The sequence below is a fragment of the Heterocephalus glaber genome, unplaced genomic scaffold (assembly GCF_053883595.1).
Source record: "Heterocephalus glaber isolate CG9 unplaced genomic scaffold, H.glaber_assembly_v1.0 deba00000122, whole genome shotgun sequence".
Taxonomy (NCBI): Eukaryota; Metazoa; Chordata; class Mammalia; order Rodentia; family Bathyergidae; genus Heterocephalus; species Heterocephalus glaber.
The window spans coordinates 72,107,622-72,114,391 of record NW_028258138.1 but is presented as its reverse complement, the minus strand read 5'-3'; the positions used below and the strand labels follow the sequence as shown (position 1 = coordinate 72,114,391).

General features: G+C 51.2%; 1 long non-coding RNA gene across 1 annotated transcript; it reads right to left on the bottom strand.

Moving 5' to 3' along the window:
* Nucleotides 1-1,640: 1,640 nt before the first annotated feature.
* Nucleotides 1,641-5,516, bottom strand: LOC147830485 (uncharacterized). Its single transcript, XR_015452981.1, has 3 exons — nt 4,561-5,516; nt 3,169-3,525; nt 1,641-2,282 (listed from the first exon to the last, which is right to left on the bottom strand). It is a non-coding gene; the product is annotated as an uncharacterized LOC147830485 (long non-coding RNA).
* Between the last annotated feature and the right edge of the window lie 1,254 nt (nt 5,517-6,770).

Here is a 6,770-nt window from a genome sequence, read left to right as displayed (position 1 = left end):
GGAAGCAGAGCCCATCTCAGGCCTGAAACTCTGCCTATCTCTATGCTTACCTGTGCTCAGCAGGAGATTCATCCCTCCTGCAGAGTGTTACCCCGATCCCTTTTGCTTCTGCTCTCAGGACCCATCTTGGAAACTCGCTTCCATGTTGGCTTGCACAGATCCAGGATAGCAGATCGCATTAGAAGCTGATGTTAGGACATATTTGTGCTGAATCACCTTCAACACCTTTACTATCTCTGGCTGAGGGGCAGCTGCCCCACTGCCTGTATGTGACACAAACTCATAGGGCTGCAGTCCTCCAAGCTCTGCACATATCAGAGCCCCCGTTGCACTTTGATTGCAGTAGTAGTAGCCATGTCCTTGGTTCGGAGCATATGGTGATGGTATTGGCTGAGCCAGGCTGGCAGCTGTAGATGGATAAATGGGGATGATGGAATTAGCATGGGCAGGCAAAGAAGAGAAAGCAACTGTTGTGCTCTGGTTAGTGACAGTCACTGTAAATGTCTCAAATGGTGGATGCCTGCTTCCAGAGCCTGGCATGCCATCCCACTACCAAATAGCTGGATAGGACGCGACCAAAGAGGACAGCTGGCTCTGGCCAGCAGCCCCCGAAACCCTACTTTCACTACAGTGTTGGTAAATGTAGGAACTGGCCACGACTGCCTGGAAGTAGGTGACAGAACCTGAGGGCAGTAGCCATGTTGACCTGAGGGCGGGGGCACTTGTTGTTAAGGGAGCAGCCTTGCTCATGACGGAAGGTGATAGCTCCAGAGGACTGGAGGTTCCCATGGATGGTGGGATTTGGATCTTTTCTGTAGGAAGCAAGAAGACCATGAAAACATGGGTGAGACTGACAAATTCTCACTATATTTGAGCACCAACATTATCTATCCTGAAGTCCTTGCAATCGGGATGCCTGTGATACCAATATTTAGTGGGCGACCAGGAATTTCTTTCAGATGGTCCTTAAGAGCTGGAACAGTTTGGCACTCTTTCCCTGAGCTACCTGCCACCCACTTGGGTCACCGGAGATCCAATGAATCCCATCCATGTGTGCTCTGTGCACCCACAGAGCCTTCTCCCTACCCTGTGCTGCCCTTCGGCCTGCCTTCACACTGACTCATGACCCTGGGTGGTGGATTTGGAGCCTTTCAGACCGAGAAGGTCCTTGGAGAACTGCAACCTTATCAGTCATGGGTGGGGAGACTGAGACAGGAGAGGCCCGTTGACTTGTTCAAGCCCTCCCAAGGTGCACTACTGGGACTCGATTACAGAGCATGGCTTCCCTTTCTCAGGACTTTGTGTGCTGGGCACAGGCCAGAAACCAGCAGGAAAGGAACTTTTAACCTCCACATTTTTGCTACTCACTTGCTAGAAGACAGCATGACTCTTGCCACTGTTAACTTTGGTTCTCTTGGCCCTCCCTGTCCCATGGCCCTTACCTTGGTTGGTTCTGCCGGATGCCTTCATTGGAGACTTTCTTTAGGGCTTCTCAGCCGTGTCCACGGGAGCCCAGTTACTGGCTGCTGCACTAAAAATGCACCCTTCTTTCCCTGACAGTCTCTCAGGGGCCTTCAGCTGCATTTTAGCCTCAGGAGCTCTAGTGCTCAGCTCAGAAGCTTTATGTTTCTTCTTCCTCATCTTAGCTGAAAGACACTTGGTGATAGCTGAGTTTTCCGGCACACAATTCTCATGAATGTCATCAGTGTCTTAGGCTTGGATGGCTTTGGGCTGATTGGACTGATCAAGATCATCCAAGGTCTGGCGCACCTGGGGAAGTGGAATGTCCTCTACCAGGGCCCCAATATCTGCCCAACCCGGGCTGGGCTCAATCCCCTTGTCAAGGGTCCCTGGGTCCTGGAGACTCGGGTGCCACTTTCCCAAGAGGGCATCTTCAGAACGAGGATTCTCAGGGATTGGATGCTCAGTGGAAGCCAGCAGCTCGGGAGAGTCAGGGGATGCTAAGGAGAGTAAAGTTAGGTCTTGGGTTCCTATAAAGATCTTCTGGGCATCCAGAGGCTCTAAGCTGTCACTTCTCATCTCATCCCAGTTCTCCTTCTCTGGTTGCTCCCAGCTTGAATCCAAGGCCAAGGAATGAGTGGAATTCTGCACTGGAGCTCCCACTGAAATGCCCCCAGACTCAGTTGGTGGGCTTCCCTCAAGCAACTGGGTACTTCTGGTGCTGCAGGACTCCGGGATTTCTGCAAGTTGTGACACACACCCTGCCTGGCTCAGGGCTTGCCATCCCACATGTGTCTCTGTCTCTGGGGAAATGTCCTTTACTGCAAATGAAACAAGGCAAAAGTCAGTCTTTCCTAAGGGAGTTGCACCCCGTTCACACCAGCACAGCCCTCAGGAGCCCACCAAGAGTCAGCAAGACCTTTCCAGTCTCTCTTCTTAAGGACCATGGACAGGACCTTGCTTTCTAGCTGGGAGGTAACGGTTCTTCCTGCTTATCACCTGATGTCTTTATTTCATGGCTTTCTTTTTAGGGCCTAGGATTGTTCTTATTCAAAGGAAACAAAGTGATTTTTAGGTCAGGATATATTTTGCTACCTTGGGAGAGTATTGTTTGGTGTGCACGAGGCCCTGTGCACTATATACCCTCTACACACACACACACACACACACACACGCACGCGCGCGCACGCGCGCACGCACGCACGCAGAAGTGCAAGTGCCCACATATGTGCACTCTCACAGATAGAGGTGTTCAGGTGCAGCTTCCTACTCCCAGGTACACTCAGTGCTCTCCTCTCTTGCTGGTATAAGAACATCTCTTGCCATGGACTAGGAGAGATAAGGTCATCCTTATGCAAAATGTCAGCAGGACAGGTACTGAGGCACATGCTTTGGATGGCATCTCTGAAATATAAGGTATTCCATCTTGCTGAAAATGAGGGAAATGAAACTGTCCTCACCACCTTAAACTGGGAAGTGTCTTCCCAAGGGACCACAGCAATAGAAGACCAAAGGGAATTGCTTATGGAGGGCTGCTAAAGGGGAACTCATCCTCAAGAGCTCTGAGAAGTGTGGCCTGCCTCAGTGGCCTCCTGGGCTGCTCTTGTGCAGCAGGGATGGCCACTACAGTGTCGTGCATTCCCTCCTTACAGAGTCTGGAAGCAGAGCCCATCTCAGGCCTGAAACTCTGCCTATCTCTATGCTTACCTGTGCTCAGCAGGAGATTCATCCCTCCTGCAGAGTGTTACCCCGATCCCTTTTGCTTCTGCTCTCAGGACCCATCTTGGAAACTCGCTTCCATGTTGGCTTGCACAGATCCAGGATAGCAGATCGCATTAGAAGCTGATGTTAGGACATATTTGTGCTGAATCACCTTCAACACCTTTACTATCTCTGGCTGAGGGGCAGCTGCCCCACTGCCTGTATGTGACACAAACTCATAGGGCTGCAGTCCTCCAAGCTCTGCACATATCAGAGCCCCCGTTGCACTTTGATTGCAGTAGTAGTAGCCATGTCCTTGGTTCGGAGCATATGGTGATGGTATTGGCTGAGCCAGGCTGGCAGCTGTAGATGGATAAATGGGGATGATGGAATTAGCATGGGCAGGCAAAGAAGAGAAAGCAACTGTTGTGCTCTGGTTAGTGACAGTCACTGTAAATGTCTCAAATGGTGGATGCCTGCTTCCAGAGCCTGGCATGCCATCCCACTACCAAATAGCTGGATAGGACGCGACCAAAGAGGACAGCTGGCTCTGGCCAGCAGCCCCCGAAACCCTACTTTCACTACAGTGTTGGTAAATGTAGGAACTGGCCACGACTGCCTGGAAGTAGGTGACAGAACCTGAGGGCAGTAGCCATGTTGACCTGAGGGCGGGGGCACTTGTTGTTAAGGGAGCAGCCTTGCTCATGACGGAAGGTGATAGCTCCAGAGGACTGGAGGTTCCCATGGATGGTGGGGTTTGGATCTTTTCTGTAGGAAGCAAGAAGACCATGAAAACATGGGTGAGACTGACAAATTCTCACTATATTTGAGCACCAACATTATCTATCCTGAAGTCCTTGCAATCGGGATGCCTGTGATACCAATATTTAGTGGGCGACCAGGAATTTCTTTCAGATGGTCCTTAAGAGCTGGAACAGTTTGGCACTCTTTCCCTGAGCTACCTGCCACCCACTTGGGTCACCGGAGATCCAATGAATCCCATCCATGTGTGCTCTGTGCACCCACAGAGCCTTCTCCCTACCCTGTGCTGCCCTTCGGCCTGCCTTCACACTGACTCATGACCCTGGGTGGTGGATTTGGAGCCTTTCAGACCGAGAAGGTCCTTGGAGAACTGCAACCTTATCAGTCATGGGTGGGGAGACTGAGACAGGAGAGGCCCGTTGACTTGTTCAAGCCCTCCCAAGGTGCACTACTGGGACTCGATTACAGAGCATGGCTTCCCTTTCTCAGGACTTTGTGTGCTGGGCACAGGCCAGAAACCAGCAGGAAAGGAACTTTTAACCTCCACATTTTTGCTACTCAGTTGCTAGAAGACAGCATGACTCTTGCCACTGTTAACTTTGGTTCTCTTGGCCCTCCCTGTCCCATGGCCCTTACCTTGGTTGGTTCTGCCGGATGCCTTCATTGGAGACTTTCTTTAGGGCTTCTCAGCCGTGTCCACGGGAGCCCAGTTACTGGCTGCTGCACTAAAAATGCACCCTTCTTTCCCTGACAGTCTCTCAGGGGCCTTCAGCTGCATTTTAGCCTCAGGAGCTCTAGTGCTCAGCTCAGAAGCTTTATGTTTCTTCTTCCTCATCTTAGCTGAAAGACACTTGGTGATAGCTGAGTTTTCCGGCACACAATTCTCATGAATGTCATCAGTGTCTTAGGCTTGGATGGCTTTGGGCTGATTGGACTGATCAAGATCATCCAAGGTCTGGCGCACCTGGGGAAGTTGAATGTCCTCTACCAGGGCCCCAATATCTGCCCAACCCGGGCTGGGCTCAATCCCCTTGTCAAGGGTCCCTGGGTCCTGGAGACTCGGGTGCCACTTTCCCAAGAGGGCATCTTCAGAACGAGGATTCTCAGGGATTGGATGCTCAGTGGAAGCCAGCAGCTCGGGAGAGTCAGGGGATGCTAAGGAGAGTAAAGTTAGGTCTTGGGTTCCTATAAAGATCTTCTGGGCATCCAGAGGCTCTAAGCTGTCACTTCTCATCTCATCCCAGTTCTCCTTCTCTGGTTGCTCCCAGCTTGAATCCAAGGCCAAGGAATGAGTGGAATTCTGCACTGGAGCTCCCACTGAAATGCCCCCAGACTCAGTTGGTGGGCTTCCCTCAAGCAACTGGGTACTTCTGGTGCTGCAGGACTCCGGGATTTCTGCAAGTTGTGACACACACCCTGCCTGGCTCAGGGCTTGCCATCCCACATGTGTCTCTGTCTCTGGGGAAATGTCCTTTACTGCAAATGAAACAAGGCAAAAGTCAGTCTTTCCTAAGGGAGTTGCACCCCGTTCACACCAGCACAGCCCTCAGGAGCCCACCAAGAGTCAGCAAGACCTTTCCAGTCTCTCTTCTTAAGGACCATGGACAGGACCTTGCTTTCTAGCTGAGAGGTAACGGTTCTTCCTGCTTATCACCTGATGTCTTTATTTCATGGCTTTCTTTTTAGGGCCTAGGATTGTTCTTATTCAAAGGAAACAAAGTGATTTTTAGGTCAGGATATATTTTGCTACCTTGGGAGAGTATTGTTTGGTGTGCACGAGGCCCTGTGCACTATATACCCTCTACACACACACACACACACACACACACACACACGCGCGCGCGCACGCACGCATGCACGCACGCACGCAGAAGTGCAAGTGCCCACATATGTGCACTCTCACAGATAGAGGTGTTCAGGTGCAGCTTCCTACTCCCAGGTACACTCAGTGCTCTCCTCTCTTGCTGGTATAAGAACATCTCTTGCCATGGACTAGGAGAGATAAGGTCATCCTTATGCAAAATGTCAGCAGGACAGGTACTGAGGCACATGCTTTGGATGGCATCTCTGAAATATAAGGTATTCCATCTTGCTGAAAATGAGGGAAATGAAACTGTCCTCACCACCTTAAACTGGGAAGTGTCTTCCCAAGGGACCACAGCAATAGAAGACCAAAGGGAATTGCTTATGGAGGGCTGCTAAAGGGGAACTCATCCTCAAGAGCTCTGAGAAGTGTGGCCTGCCTCAGTGGCCTCCTGGGCTGTTCTTGTGCAGCAGGGATGGCCACTACAGTGTCGTGCATTCCCTCCTTACAGAGTCTGGAAGCAGAGCCCATCTCAGGCCTGAAACTCTGCCTATCTCTATGCTTACCTGTGCTCAGCAGGAGATTCATCCCTCCTGCAGAGTGTTACCCCGATCCCTTTTGCCTCTGCTCTCAGGACCCATCTTGGAAACTCGCTTCCATGTTGGCTTGCACAGATCCAGGATAGCAGATCGCATTAGAAGCTGATGTTAGGACATATTTGTGCTGAATCACCTTCAACACCTTTACTATCTCTGGCTGAGGGGCAGCTGCCCCACTGCCTGTATGTGACACAAACTCATAGGGCTGCAGTCCTCCAAGCTCTGCACATATCAGAGCCCCCGTTGCACTTTGATTGCAGTAGTAGTAGCCATGTCCTTGGTTCGGAGCATATGGTGATGGTATTGGCTGAGCCAGGCTGGCAGCTGTAGATGGATAAATGGGGATGATGGAATTAGCATGGGCAGGCAAAGAAGAGAAAGCAACTGTTGTGCTCTGGTTAGTGACAGTCACTGTAAATGTCTCAAATGGTGGATGCCTGCTT